Here is a 15,257-nt window from a genome sequence, read left to right on the forward strand (position 1 = left end):
GAAGCCCTTCACTGGGCTGAGCTCGAGGCTGATACCGAGCTTTTAAACTCTAAGCCCTTTGTTGCGCTGAGCTCACGGCCGAGACCGAGCTAGTAAATTTGAAGCCCTTCATTGGGCTGAGGTGGAGCTCAAGGCCGAGTTCGAGCTATTAAACTTGAAGCCCTTCATTGGGCTGAGCTCGAGGCTGATGCCGAGCTTTTAAACTTGAAGCCCTTGGTTGGGCTGAGCTCAAGGCCGAGGCCGAGCTAGTAAATTTGAAGCCCTTCATTGGGCTGAGTTGGAGCTCAAGGCCGAGGCCGAGCTATTAAACTTGAAGCCCTTGACTGAACTGAGCTCGAGGCTGATGCCGAGCTTTTAAAATTGAAGCCCTTTGTTGGGCAGAGTTGGAGCTCAAGGCCGAGGCCGAGCTATTAAAGTCAAAGCCCTTCACTGGGCTGAGCTCGAGGCTGATGCCGAGCTTTTAAACTTGAAGCTCTTTGTTGGGCTGAGCTCAAGGCCGAGGCCGAGCTCGTAAATTTGAAGCCCATCATTGGGCTGAGTTGGAGCTCAAGGCCGAGGCCGAGCTCTTAAACTCTAAGCCCTTCGTTGGGTGGGCACAAGGTCGAGGCCGAGCTAATAAATTTGAAGCCCTTCACTGGGCTGAGTTGGAGCTCAAGGCCGAGGCCGAGCTATTAAAATTGAAGCCCTTCACTGGGCTGAGCTCGAGCTGATGCCGAGCTTTTAAACTTGAAGCTCTTTGTTGGGCTTAGCTCCAGGCCGAGACAGAGCTAATAAATTTGAAGCCCTTCGTTGAGCTGAGTTGGAGCTCAAGGCCGAGGCCGAGCTATTAAAGTCGAAGCCCTTCACTGGGCTGAGCTCAAGGCTGATGCCGAGCATTTAAACTTGAAGCCCTTTGTTGGGCTGAGCTCAAGGCCGAGGCCGAGTTTGTAAATTTGAAGCCCTTCATTGGTCTGAGTTGGAGCTCAAGGCCGAGGCAGAGATCTTAAACTCTAAGCCCTTCGTTGGGCTGAGCTCAAGGTCGAGGCCGAGCTAATAAATTTGAAGTCGTTCACTAGGCTGAGTTGGAGCTCATGCCCGAGGCCGAGCTATTAAACTTGAAGCCCTTCACTGGGGTGAGCTTGAGGCTGATGCCGAGCTCTTAAACTTGAAGACCTTTGTTGGGCTGAGCTCCGAGAGACCGAGCTAATAAATTTGAAGCCCTTTATTGAGCTGAGTTGGAGCTCAAGGACGAGGCTGAGCTATTAAACTTGAAGCCCTTCGTTGGGCTGAGCCCGAGGCCGAGGCCGAGCTTTTAAACTTGAAGCCCTTCACTGGGCTGAGTTGGAGCTCAATGCCGAGGCCGAGCTATTAAACTTGAAGCCCTTCACTGGGTTGAGCTCGAGGTTGATGCCGAGCTTTTAAGCTTGAAGCCCTTTGTTGGGCTGAGCTCCAGGCCGAGACTGAGGTAACTAATTTGAAGCCCTTCATTGAGCTGAGTTGGAGCTCAAGGCCGAGGCCGAGCTATTAAAACTGAAGCCCTTCATTGGGCTGAGTTGGAGCTCAAGGCCGAGGCCGAGCTATTAAAGTCGAAACCCTTCACCGGGCTGAGCTCGAGGCTGATGCCGAGCTTTTAAATTTGAAGCCCTTTGTTAGGCTGAGCTCAAGACCGAGGCCGAGCAAGTAAATTTGAAGCCCTTCCTGGGGCTGAGTTGGAGCTCAAGCCCGAGGCCGAGCTATTAAAGTCGAATCCCTTCACTGGGCTGAGCTCGAGGCTGATGCCGAGCTTTTAAACTTGAAGCCCTTTGTTGGGCTGAGCTCAAGGCCGAGGCCGAGCTAGTAAATTTGAAGCCCTTCATTTGGCTGAGTTAGAGCTCAAGGCCGATGCCGAGCTCTTAAATTCTAAGCCCATCGTTGAGGTGAGCTCAAGGCTGAGGCCAAGCTAATAAATTTGAAGCCCTTCACTGGGTTGAGTTGGAGCTCAAGGCCGAGGTCGAGCTATTAAACTTGAAGCCCTTCACTGGGCTGAGCTCGGCTGATGCCGAGCTTTTAAACTTGAAGCCCTTTGTTGGGCTGAGCTCCAGGCCGAGACCGAGCTAATAAATTTGAAGCCCTTCATTGAGCTGAGTTGGAGCTCAAGGCCGAGGCCGAGCTATTAAACCTGAAGCCCTTCATTGGGCTGAGTTGGAGCTCAAGGCCGAGGCCGAGCTATTAAAGTCGAAACCCTTCACTGGGCTGAGCTCGAGGCTGATGCCGAGCTTTTAAACTTGAAGCCCTTTGTTAGGCTGAGCTCAAGGCCGAGCTATTAAACATGAAACCCTTCACTGGGCTGAGCTCGAGGCTTATGCCGAGATTTTAAAATTGAAGCCCTTTGTTGGGCTGAGCTCAAGGCCGAGGCCGAGCTAGTAAATTTGAAGCCCTTCATTGGGCTGAGTTGGAGCTCAAGGCCGAGGCCGAGCTATTAATTTCGAATCCCTTCGCTGGGCTGAGCTCGAGGCTGATGCCGAGCTTTTAAACTTGAAGTCCTTTGTTGGGCTGAGCTCAAGGTCGAGGTTGAGCTAGTAAATTTGAAGCCCTTCATTGGTCTGAGTTGGAGCTCAAGGTCTAGGCAGAGCTCTTAAACTCTAAGCCCTTCGTTGGGCTGAGCTCCAGGCCGAGACCGAGCTAGTAAATTTGAAGCCCTTCCTTGGGCTGAGTTGGAGCTCAAGGCCGAGGCCGAGCTAATAAATTGGAAGCCCTTCACTGGGCTGAGTTGGAGCTCAAGGCCGAGGCCGAGCTATTAAACTTGAAGCCCTTAACTGGGCTGAGCTCGGGGCTGATGCCGAGCTTTTAAACTTGAAACCCTTTGTTGGGCTGAGCTCCAGGCCGAGACCGAGCTAATAAATTTGAAGCCCTTCGTTGAGCTGAGTTGGAGCTCAAGGCCGAGGCCGAGCTATTAAACTTGAAGCCCTTCATTGGGCTGAGTTGGAGCTCAAGGCCGAGGCGAAACTATTAAAGTCGAAGCCCTTCACTGGGCTGAGCTCGAGGCTGATACCGAGCTTTTAAACTCTAAGCCCTTTGTTGCGCTGAGCTCACGGCCGAGGCCGAGCTAGTAAATTTGAAGCCCTTCATTGGGCTGAGGTGGAGCTCAAGGCCGAGTTCGAGCTATTAAACTTGAAGCCCTTCATTGGGCTGAGCTCGAGGCTGATGCCGAGCTTTTAAACTTGAAGCCCTTGGTTGGGCTGAGCTCAAGGCCGAGGCCGAGCTAGTAAATTTGAAGCCCTTCATTGGGCTGAGTTGGAGCTCAAGGCCGAGGCCGAGCTATTAAACTTGAAGCCCTTGACTGAACTGAGCTCGAGGCTGATGCCGAGCTTTTAAAATTGAAGCCCTTTGTTGGGCAGAGTTGGAGCTCAAGGCCGAGGCCGAGCTATTAAAGTCAAAGCCCTTCACTGGGCTGAGCTCGAGGCTGATGCCGAGCTTTTAAACTTGAAGCTCTTTGTTGGGCTGAGCTCAAGGCCGAGGCCGAGCTCGTAAATTTGAAGCCCATCATTGGGCTGAGTTGGAGCTCAAGGCCGAGGCCGAGCTCTTAAACTCTAAGCCCTTCGTTGGGTGGGCACAAGGCCGAGGCCGAGCTAATAAATTTGAAGCCCTTCACTGGGCTGAGTTGGAGCTCAAGGCCGAGGCCGAGCTATTAAAATTGAAGCCCTTCACTGGGCTGAGCTCGAGCTGATGCCGAGCTTTTAAACTTGAAGCTCTTTGTTGGGCTGAGCTCCAGGCCGAGACAGAGCTAATAAATTTGAAGCCCTTCGTTGAGCTGAGTTGGAGCTCAAGGCCGAGGCCGAGCTATTAAAGTCGAAGCCCTTCACTGGGCTGAGCTCAAGGCTGATGCCGAGCATTTAAACTTGAAGCCCTTTGTTGGGCTGAGCTCAAGGCCGAGGCCGAGTTAGTAAATTTGAAGCCCTTCATTGGTCTGAGTTGGAGCTCAAGGCCGAGGCAGAGCTCTTAAACTCTAAGCCCTTCGTTGGGCTGAGCTCAAGGTCGAGGCCGAGCTAATAAATTTGAAGTCGTTCACTGGGCTGAGTTGGAGCTCATGCCCGAGGCCGAGCTATTAAACTTGAAGCCCTTCACTGGGGTGAGCTTGAGGCTGATGCCGAGCTCTTAAACTTGAAGACCTTTGTTGGGCTGAGCTCCAGAAAGAGACCGAGCTAATAAATTTGAAGCCCTTTATTGAGCTGAGTTGGAGCTCAAGGACGAGGCTGAGCTATTAAACTTGAAGCCCTTCGTTGGGCTGAGCTCAAGGCCGAGGCCGAGCTTTTAAACTTGAAGCCCTTCACTGGGCTGAGTTGGAGCTCAAGGCCGAGGCCGAGCTATTAAACTTGAAGCCCTTCACTGGGCTGAGCTCGAGGTTGATGCCGAGCTTTTAAGCTTGAAGCCCTTTGTTGGGCTGAGCTCCAGGCCGAGACCGAGCTAATTAATTTGAAGCCCTTCATTGAGCTGAGTTGGAGCTCAAGGCCGAGGCCGAGCTATTAAAACTGAAGCCCTTCATTGGGCTGAGTTGGAGCTCAAGGCCGAGGCCGAGCTATTAAAGTCGAAACCCTTCACTGGGCTGAGCTCGAGGCTGATGCCGAGCTTTTAAATTTGAAGCCCTTTGTTAGGCTGAGCTCAAGGCCGAGGCCGAGCTTGTAAATTTGAAGCCCTTCATTGGGCTGAGTTGGAGCTCAAGGTCGAGACCGAGCTAATAAATTTGAAGCCCTTCACTGGGCTGAGTTGGAGCTCAAGGTCGAGACCGAGCTAATAAATTTGAAGCCCTTCACTGGGCTGAGTTGGAGCTCAAGGCCGAGGCCGAGGTATTAAACTTGAAGCCCTTCACTGGGTTGAGCTCGAGGCTGATGCCGAGCTTTTAAACTTGAAGACCTTTGTTGAGCTGAGCTCCAGGCCGAGATCGAGCTAATAAATTTGAAGTCCTTCATTTAGCTGAGTTGCACCTCAAGAAGGCCGAGGCCGAGCTAGTAAATTTGAAGCCCTTCATTGGGCTGAGTTGGAGCTCATGGACAAGGCAGAGCTCTTAAACTCTAAGCCCTTCGTTGCGCTGAGCTCAAGGTCGAGGCCGAGCTAAAAAATTTGAAGCCCTTCACTGGGCTGAGTTGGAGCTCATGCCCGAGGCCGAGCTATTAAACTTGAAGCGCTTCACTGGGCTGAGCTCGAGGCTGATGCCGAGCTTTTAAAATTGAAGCCCTTTGTTGGGCTGAGCTCAAGGCCGAGGCCGAGCTAGTAAATTTGAAGCCCTTCATTGGGCTGAGTTGGAGCTCAAGGCCGAGGCCGAGCTATTAAAGTCGAGGCCCTTCACTGGGCTGAGCTCGAGGCTGATGCCGAGCTTTTAAACTTGAAGCCCTTTGTTGGGCTGAGCTCAAGGTCGAGGCCGAGCTAGTAAATTTGAAGCCCTTCATTTGGCTGAGTTAGAGCCCAAGGCCGAGGCCGAGCTCTTAAACTCTAAGCCCATCGTTGAGCTGAGCTCAAGGCCGAGGCCGAGCTAATAAATTTGAAGCCCTTCACTGGGTTGAGTTGGAGCTCAAGGACGAGGCCGAGCTATTAAACTTGAATCCCTTCAATGGGGTGAGCTCGGCTGATGCCGAGCTTTTAAACCTGAAGCCCTTTGTTGGGCTGAGCTCCAGGCCGAGACCGAGCTAATAAATTTGACGCCCTTCATTGAGCTGAGTTGGAGCTCAAGGCTGAGTCCGAGCTATTAAACCTGAAGCACTTTATTGGGCTGAGTTGGAGCTCAAGGCCGAGGCCGAGCTATTAAAGTCGAAACCCTTCACTGGGCTGAGCTCGAGGCTGATGCCGAGCTTTTAAACTTGAAGCCCTTTCTTGGGCTGAGCTCCAGGCCGAGACCGAGCTAATAAATTTGAAGCCCTTCATTGAGCTGAGTTGGAGCTCAAGAAGGCCGAGGCCGAGCTAGTAAATTTGAAGCCCTTCATTGGGCTGAGTTGGAGCTCAAGGCCAAGGCCGAGCTATTAAAGTCGAAACCCTTCACTGGGCTGAGTTGGAGCTCATGCCCGAGGCCGAGCTATTAAACTTGAAGCCCTTAACTGGGCTGAGCTCGAGGCTGATGCCGAGCTTTTAAAATTGAAGCTGTTTGTTGGGCTGAGCTCAAGGCCGGGGCCGAGCTAGTAAATTTGAAGCCCTTCATTGGGCTGAGTTGGAGCTCAAGGCCGAGTCCGAGCTATTAAAGTCGAGGCCCTTCACTGGGCTGAGCTCGGGGCTGATGCCGAGCTTTTAAACTTGAAGCCCTTTGTTGGGCTGAGCACAAGGCCGAGGCCGAGCTAGTAAATTTGAAGCCCTTCATTTGGCTTAGTTAGAGCTCAAGACCGAGGCCGAGCTAATAAATTTGAAGCCCTTCATTGGGTTGAGTTGGAGCTCAAGGACGAGGCCGAGCTATTAAACTTGAAGCCCTTCACTGGGCTGAACTCGGCTGATGCCGAGCTTTTAAACTTGAAGCCCTTTGTCGGGCTGAGCTCAAGGCCGAGGCCGAGCTAGTAAACTTGAAGCCCTTCATTTGGCTGAGTTAGAGATCAAGGCCGAGGCCGAGCTCTTAAACTTTAAGCCCATCGTTGAGCTGAGCTCAAGGCCGACGCCAAGCTAATAATTTTGAAGCCCTTTACTGGGCTGAGTTGGAGCTCAAGGCCGAGGCCGAGCTATTAAACTTGAAGCCCTTCACTGGGCTGAGCTCGAGGCTGATGCCGAGCTTTTAAACTTGAAGCCCTTTGTTAGGCTGAGCTCAAGGCCGAGCTATTAAACTTGAAGCCCTTCACTGGGCTGAGCTCGAGGCAGATGCCGAGCTTTTAAAATTTAAGCCCTTTGTTGGGCTGAGCTCAAGGCCGAGGCCGAGCTAGTAAATTTAAAGCCCTTCATTGGGCTGAGTTGGAGCTCAAGGCCGAGGCCGAGCTATTAAAGTCGAAGCCCTTCACTGGGCTGAGCTCGAGGCTGATGCCGAGCATTTAAACTTGAAGCCCTTTGTTGGGCTGAGCTCAAGGCCGAGGCCGAGTTAGTAAATTTGAAGCCCTTCATTGGTCTGAGTTGTAGCTCAAGGCCGAGGCAGAGCTCTTAAACTCTAAGCCTTTCGTTGGGCTGAGCTCAAGGTCGAGGCCGAGCTAATAAATTTGAAGCCGTTCACTGGGCTGAGTTGGAGCTCATGCCCGAGGCCGAGCTATTAAACTTGCAGCCCTTCACTGGGGTGAGCTTGAGGCTGATGCCGAGCTCTTAAACTTCAAGACCTTTGTTGGGCTGAGCTCCAGACCGAGACCGAGCTAATAAATTTGAAGCCCTTTATTGAGCTGAGTTGGAGCTCAAGGACGAGGCCGAGCTATTAAACTTGAAGCCCTTCGTTGGGCTGAGCTCAAGGCCGAGGCCGAGCTTTTAAATTTGAAGCCCTTCACTGGGCTGAGTTGGAGCTCAAGGCCGAGGCCGAGCTATTAAACTTGAAGCCCTTCACTGGGCTGAGCTCAAGGTTGATGCCGAGCTTTTAAGCTTGAAGCCCTTTGTTGGGCTGAGCTCCAGGCCGAGACCGAGCTAACTAATTTGAAGCCCTTCATTGAGCTGAGTTGGAGCTCAAGGCCGAGGCCGAGCTATTAAAACTGAAGCCCTTCATTGGGCTGAGTTGGAGCTCAAGGCCAAGGCCGAGCTATTAAAGTCGAAACCCTTCTTTGGGCTGAGCTCGAGGCTGATGCCGAGCTTTTAAATTTGAAGCCCTTTGTTAGGCTGAGCTCAAGGCCGAGCTTGTAAATTTGAAGCCCTTCATTGGGCTGAGTTGGAGCTCAAGGTCGAGGCCGAGCTAATAAATTTGAAGCCCTTCACTGGGCTGAGTTGGAGCTCAAGGCCGAGGCCGAGCTATTAAACTTGAAGCCCTTCACTGGGCTGAGCTCGAGGCTGATGCCGAGCTTTTAAACTTGAAGACCTTTGTTGAGCTGAGCTCCAGGCCGAGATCGAGCTAATAAATTTGAAGTCCTTCATTTAGCTGAGTTGCACCTCAAGAAGGCCGAGGCCGAGCTAGTAAATTTGAAGCCCTTCATTGGGCTGAGTTGGAGCTCATGGCCGAGGCAGAGCTCTTAAACTCTAAGCCCTTCGTTGGGCTGAGCTCAAGGTCGAGGCCGAGCTAAAAAATTTGAAGCCCTTCACTGGGCTGAGTTGGAGCTCATGCCCGAGGCCGAGCTATTAAACTTGAAGCCCTTCACTGGGCTGAGCTCGAGGCTGATGCCGAGCTTTTAAAATTGAAGCCCTTTGTTGGGCTGAGCTCAAGGCCGAGGCCGAGCTAGTAAATTTGAAGCCCTTCATTGGGCTGAGTTGGAGCTCAAGGCCGAGGCCGAGCTATTAAAGTCGAAGCCCTTCACTGGGCTGAGCTCGAGGCTCATGCTGAGCTTTTAAACTTGAAGCCCTTTGTTGGGCTGTGCTCCAGGCCGAGGCCGAGCTAGTAAATTTGAAGCCCTTCATTGGGCTGAGTAGGAGCTCAAGGCTGATGCCGAGCTTTTAAACTTGAAGCCCTTGGTTGGGCTGAGCTCAAAGCCGAGGCCGAGCTCTTAAACTCTAAGCCCATCGTTGAGCTGAGCTCAAGGCCGAGGCCAAGCTCATAAATTTGAAGCCCTTCACTGGGCTGAGTTGGAGCTCTCGGCCGAGGCCGAGCTATTAAACTTGAAGCCCTTCACTGGGCTGAGCTCGAGGCAGATGCCGAGCTTTTAAACTTGAAGCCCTTTGTTGGGCTGAGTTCCAGGCCGAGACCGAGCTAATAAATTTGAAGCCCTTTATTGAGCTGAGTTGGAGCTCAAGGCCGAGGCCGAGCTATTAAACCTGAAGCCATTCATTGGGCTGAGTTGGAGCTCAAGGCCGAGGCCGAGCTATTAAAGTCGAAACCCTTCATTGAGCTGAGTTAGAGCTCAAGGCCGAGGCCGAGCTCTTAAACTCTAAGCCCATCGTTGAGCTGAGCTCAAGGCCGAGGCCAAGCTAATAAATTTGAAGCCCTTCACTGGGTTGAGTTGGAGCTCAAGGACGAGGCCGAGCTATTAAACTTGAAGCCCTTCACTGGGCTGAGCTCGGCTGATGCCGAGCTTTTAAACTTGAAGCCCTTTGTTGGGCTGAGCTCGAGGCTGATGCCGAGCTTTTAAAATTGAAGCTGTTTGTTGGGCTGAGCTCCAGGCCGAGATCGAGCTAATAAATTTGAAGTCCTTCATTTAGCTGAGTTGCACCTCAAGAAGGCCGAGGCCGAGCTAGTAAATTTGAAGCCCTTCATTGGGCTGAGTTGGAGCTCATGGCCGAGGCAGAGCTCTTAAACTCTAAGCCCTTCGTTGGGCTGAGCTCAAGGTCGAGGCCGAGCTAAAAAATATGAAGCCCTTCACTGGGCTGAGTTGGAGCTCATGCCCGAGGCCGAGCTATTAAACTTGAAGCCCTTCACTGGGCTTAGCTCGAGGCTGATGCCGAGCTTTTAAAATTGAAGCCCTTTGTTGGGCTGAGCTCAAGGCCGAGGCCGAGCTAGTAAATTTGAAGCCCTTCATTGGGCTGAGTTGGAGCTCAAGGCCGACGCCGAGCTATTAAAGTCGAAGCCCTTCACTGGGCTGAGCTCGAGGCTCATGCTAAGCTTTTAAACTTGAAGCCATTTGTTGGGTTGAGCTCAAGGTCGAGGCCGAGCTAGTAAATTTGAAGCCCTTCATTGGGCTGAGTAGGAGCTCAAGGCTGATGCCGAGCTTTTAAACTTGAAGCCATTGGTTGGGCTGAGCTCAAGGCCGAGGCCGAGCTCTTAAACTCTAAGCCCATCGTTGAGCTGAGCTCAAGGCCGAGGCCAAGCTCATAAATTTGAAGCCCTTCACTGGGCTGAGGTTGAGCTCTCGGCCGAGGTCGAGCTATTAAACTTGAAGCCCTTCACTAGGCTGAGCTCGAGGCAGATGTCGAGCTTTTAAACTTGAAGCCCTTTGTTGGGCTGAGCTCCAGGCCGAGACCGAGCTAATAAATTTGAAGCCCTTATTTGAGCTGAGATGGAGCTCAAGGCCGAGGCCGAGCTATTAAACCTGAAGCCATTCATTGGGCTGAGTTGGAGCTCAAGGCCGACGCCGAGCTATGAAACTTGAAGCCCTTCACTGGGCTGAGCTCGAGGCTGATGCCGGGCTTTTAAACTTGAAGACCTTTGTTGTGCTAAGCTCCTGGCCGAGACCGAGCTAATAAATTTGAAGCCCTTCATTGAGCTGAGTTGGAGATCAAGAAAGCCGAGGCCGAGCTAGTAATTTTGAAGCCCTTCATTGGGCTGAGTTGGAGCTCATGGCCGAGGCAGAGCTCTTAAATTCTAAGCCCTTCGTTGGGCTGAGCTGAAGGTCGAGGCCGAGCTAATAAAACTGAAGCCCTTCACTGGTTTGAGTTGGAGCTCATGCCCGAGGCCGAGCTATTAAACTTGAAGCCCTTCACTAGGCTGAGCTCGAGGCTGATGCCGAGCTTTTAAAATTGAAGCCCATTGTTGGGCTGAGCTCGAGGCCGAGGCCGAGCTAGTAAATTTGAAGCCCTTCATTGGGCTGAGTTGGAGCTCAAGGCCGAGGCCGAGCTATTAAAGTCGAAGCGCTTCACTGGGCTGAGCTCGAGGCTGATGCCGAGCTTTTAAACTAGAAGCCCTTTGTTGGGCTGAGCTCAAGGCCGAGGCCGAGCTAGTAAATTTGAAGCCCTTCATTTGGCTGAGTTAGAGCTCAAGACCGATGCCGAGCTCTTAAACTCTAAGCCCATCGTTGAGCTGAGCTCAAGGCTGAGGCGAAGCTAATAAATTTGAAGCCCTTCACTGGGTTGAGCTCGGCTGATGCCGAGCTTTTAAACTTGAAGCCCTTTGTTGGGCTGAGCTCCAGGCCGAGACCAAGCTAATAAATTTGAAGCCCTTCATTGAGCTGAGTTGGAGCTCAAGGCCGAGGCCGAGCTATTAAACCTGAAGCCCTTCACTGGGCTGAGCTCGAGGCTGATGCCGAGCTTTTAAACTTGAAGCCCTTTGTTAGGCTGAGCTCAAGGCCGAGCTATTAAACTTGAAGCCCTTCACTGGGTTGAGCTCGAGGCTTATGCCAACTTTTAAAATTGAAGCCCTTTGTTGGGCTGAGCTCAAGGCCGAGGCCGAGCAAGTAAATTTGAAGCCCTTCCTTGGGCTGAGTTGGAGCTCAAGGCCGAGGCCGAGCTATTAGAGTCGAATCCCTTCACTGGGCTGAGCTCGAGGCTGATGCCGAGCTTTTAAACTTGAAGACCTTTGTTGGGCTGAGCTAAAGGCCGAGGCCGAGCTAGTAAATTTGAAGCCCTTCATTGGTCTAAGTTGGAGCTCAAGGCCGAGGCAGAGCTCTTAAACTCTAAGCCTTCGTTGGGCTGAGTTGGAGCTCAAGGCCGAGGCCGAGCTATTAAACTTGAAGCCCTTAACTGGGCTGAGCTCGGGGCTGATGCCGAGCTTTTAATCTTGAAGCCCTTTGTTGGGCTGATCTCCAGGCCGAGACCGAGCTAATAAATTTGAAGCCCTTCGTTGAGCTGAATTGGAACTCAAGTCTGATGCCGAGCTATTAAACTTGAAGCCCTTCTTAAGGCTGAGTTGGAGCTCAAGGCGGAGGCCGAGCTATTAAACCTGACGCCCTTCATTGGGCTGAGTTGGAGCTCAAGGCCGAGGCAGAGCTATTAATGTCGAAACCCTTCTCTGGGCTGAGCTCGAGGCTGATGCCGAGCTTTTAAACATGAAGCCCTTTGTTAGGCTAAGCTCAAGGCCGAGCTATTAAACTTGAAGCCTTTCACTGGGCTGAGCTCGAGGCTTATGCCGATCTTTTAAATTTGAAGCCCTTTTGTTGGGCTGAGCTCAAGGCCGAGGCCGAGCAAGTAAATTTGAAGCCCTTCCTTGGGCTGAGTTGGAGCTCAAGCCCGAGGCCGAGCTATTAAAGTCGAATCCCTTCACTGGGCTGAGCTCGAGGCTGATGCCGAGCTTTTAAACTTGAAGCCCTTTGTTGGGCTGAGCTCAAGGCCGAGGCCGAGCTAGTAAATTTGAAGCCCTTCATTTGGCTGAGTTAGAGCTAAAGGCCGATGCCGAGCTCTTAAACCCTAAGCCCATCGTTGAGCTGAGCTAAAGGCCAAGGCCAAGCTAATAAATTTGAAGCCATTCACTGGGTTGAGTTGGAGCTCAAGGCCGAGGCCGAGCTATTAAACTTGAAGCCCTTCACTAGGCTGAGCTCGAGGCTGATGCCGAGCTTTTAAAATTGAAGCCCATTATTGGGCTGAGCTCGAGGCCGAGCTAGTAAATTTGAAGCCCTTCATTGGGCTGAGTTGGAGCTCAAGGCCGAGGCCGAGCTATTAAAGTCGAAACCCTTCACTGGGCTGAGCTCGAGGCTGATGCCGAGCTTTTAAACTTGAAGCCCTTTGTTGGGCTGAGCTCGAGGCCGAGGCCGAGCTAGTAAATTTGAAGCCCTTCATTTGGCTGAGTTAGAGCTCAAGGCCGATGCCGAGCTCTTAAATTCTAAGCCCATCGTTGAGGTGAGCTCAAGGCCGAGGCCAAGCTAATAAATTTGAAGCCCTTCACTGGGTTGAGTTGGAGCTCAAGGCCGAGGTCGAGCTATTAAACTTGAAGCCCTTCACTGGGCTGAGCTCGGCTGATGCCGAGCTTTTAAAATTGAAGCCCTTTGTTGGGCTGAGCTCCAGGCCGAGACCGAGCTAATAAATTTGAAGCCCTTCATTGAGCTGAGTTGGAGCTCAAGGCCGAGGCCGAGCTATTAAACCTGAAGCCCTTCATTGGGCTGAGTTGGAGCTCAAGGCCGAGGCCGAGCTATTAAAGTCGAAACCCTTCACTGGGCTAAGCTCGAGGCTGATGCCGAGCTTTTAAACTTGAAGCCCTTTGTTAGGCTGAGCTCAAGGCCGAGCTATTAAACATGAAGCCCTTCACTGGGCTGAGCTCGAGGCTTATGCCGAGCTTTTCAAATTGAAGCCCTTTGTTGGGCTGAGCTCAAGGCCGAGGCCGAGCTAGTAAATTTGAAGCCCTTCATTGGGCTGAGTTGGAGCTCAAGGCCGAGGCCGAGCTATTAAATTCGAATCCTTTCGCTGGGCTGAGCTCGAGGCTGATGCCGAGCTTTTAAACTTGAAGTCCTTTGTTGGGCTGAGCTCAAGGCCGAGGCCGAGCTAGTAAATTTGAAGCCCTTCATTGGTCTGAGTTGGAGCTCAAAGTCTAGGCAGAGCTCTTAAACTCTAAGCCCTTCGTTGGGCTGAGCTCCAGGCCGAGACCGAGCTAGTAAATTTGAAGCCCTTCCTTGGGCTGAGTTGGAGCTCAAGGCCGAGGCCGAGCTAATAAATTGGAAGCCCTTCACTGGGCTGAGTTGGAGCTCAAGGCCGAGGCCGAGCTATTAAACTTGAAGCCCTTAACTGGGCTGAACTCGGAACTCAAGGCCGAGCTTTTAAAATTGAAACCCTTTGTTGGGCTGAGCTCCAGGCCGAGACCGAGCTAATAAATTTGAAGCCCTTCGTTGAGCTGAGTTGGAGCTCAAGGCCGAGATCGAGCTATTAAACTTGAAGCCCTTCATTGGGCTGAGTTGGAGCTCAAGGCCGAGGCGAAACTATTAAACTCGAAGCCCTTCACTGGGCTGAGCTCGAGGCTGATGCCGAGCATTTAAAGTTGAACCCCTTTGTTGGGCTGAGTTGGAGCTCAAGGCCGAGGCCGAGCTATTAAACTTGAATCCCTTCACAGGGTTGAGCTCGGCTGATGCCGAGCTTTTAAACTTGAAGCCCTTTGTTGGGCTGAGATCTAGGCTGAGACCGAGCTAATAAATTTGAAGCCCTTCATTGGGTTTAGTTGGAGCTCAAGGTCGAGGCCGAGCTATTAAAGTCGAAGCCCTTCACTGGGCTGAGCTCGAGGCTGATGCCGAGCTTTTAAACCTGAAGCCCTTTGTTGGGCTGAGCTCAAAGCCGAGGCCGAGCTAGTAAATTTGAAGCCCTTCATTTGGCTGAGTTAGAGCTCAAGGCCAAGGCCGACCTGTTAAACTCTAAGCCCATCGTTGAGCTGAGCTCAAGGCCGAGGCCAAGCTAATAAAATTGAAGCCCTTCACTGGGCTGAGTTGAAGCTTAAGGCTGATGCCGAGCTTTTAAACTTGAAGCCCTTCATTGGGCTGAGTTGGAGCTCATGGCCGAGGCGGAGCTCTTAAACTCTAAGCCCTTCATTGGGCTGAGCTCAAGGTCGAGGCCGAGCTAATAAATTTGAAGCCCTTCACTGGGCTGAGTTGGAGCTCATGCCCGAGGCCGAGCTATTAAACTTGAACCCCTTCACTAGGCTGAGCTCGAGGCTGATGCAGAGCTTTTAAAATTGAAGCCCTTTGTTGGGCTGGGCTCAAGACCGATGCCGAGCTAGTAAATGTGAAGCCCTTCATTGGGCTAGGTTGGAGCTCAAGGCCGAGGCCGAGCTATTAAAGTTGAAGCCCTTCACTAGGCTGAGCTCGAGGCTGATGCCGAGCTTTTAAACTTGAAGCCGTTTGTAGGGCTGAGCTCAAGGCCGAGGTCGAGATAGAAAATTTGAAGCCCTTCATTTGGCTGAGTTAGAGCTCAAGGCCGAGGCCGAGCTCTTAAACTCTAAGCCCATCGTTGAGCTGAGCTCAAGGCCGAGGCCAAGCTAATAAATTTGAAGCCCTTCACTGGGCTGAATTGGAGCTCAAGGCCGAGGCCGAGCTATTAAACTTAAAGCCCTTCACTGTGCTGAGCTCGAGGCTGATGCCGAGCTTTTAGCCTTGAAGCCCTTTGTTGGGCTGAGCTCCAGGCCGAGACCGAGCTAATAAATTCCCGAGCTATTAAACTTGAAGCCCTTCACTGGGCTGAGCTCGAGGCTTATGCCGACTTTTAAAATTGAATTCCTTTGTTGGGCTGAGCTCAAGGCCGAGGCCGAGCAAGTAAATTTGAAGCCCTTCCTTGGGCTGAGTTGGAGCTCAAGGCCGAGGCCGAGCTATTAAAGTCGAATCCCTTCACTGGGCTGAGCTCGAGGCTAATGCCGAGCTTTTAAACTTGAAGCCCTTTGTTGTGCTGAGCTCCTGGCCGAGGCCGAGCTAGTAAATTTGAAGCCCTTCATTGGTCTAAGTTGGAGCTCAAGGCCGAGGCAGAGCTCTTAAACTCTAAGCCCTTCGTTGGGCTGAGTTGGAACTCAAGGCCGAGGCCGAGCTAATAAATTTGAAGCCTTTCACTGGGCTGAGTTGGAGCTCAAGGCCGAGGCCGAGCTATTAAACTTGAAGCCCTTAACTGGGCTGAGCTCGGGGCTGATGCCGAGCTTTTAATCTTGAAGCCCTTTGTTGGGCTGA

The sequence above is a fragment of the Gastrolobium bilobum genome, unplaced genomic scaffold (assembly GCF_033153095.1).
Source record: "Gastrolobium bilobum isolate Gb01-03AN ecotype WA unplaced genomic scaffold, APGP_CSIRO_Gbil_v1 utg132060, whole genome shotgun sequence".
In the NCBI taxonomy this organism is placed as follows: domain Eukaryota; kingdom Viridiplantae; phylum Streptophyta; class Magnoliopsida; order Fabales; family Fabaceae; genus Gastrolobium; species Gastrolobium bilobum.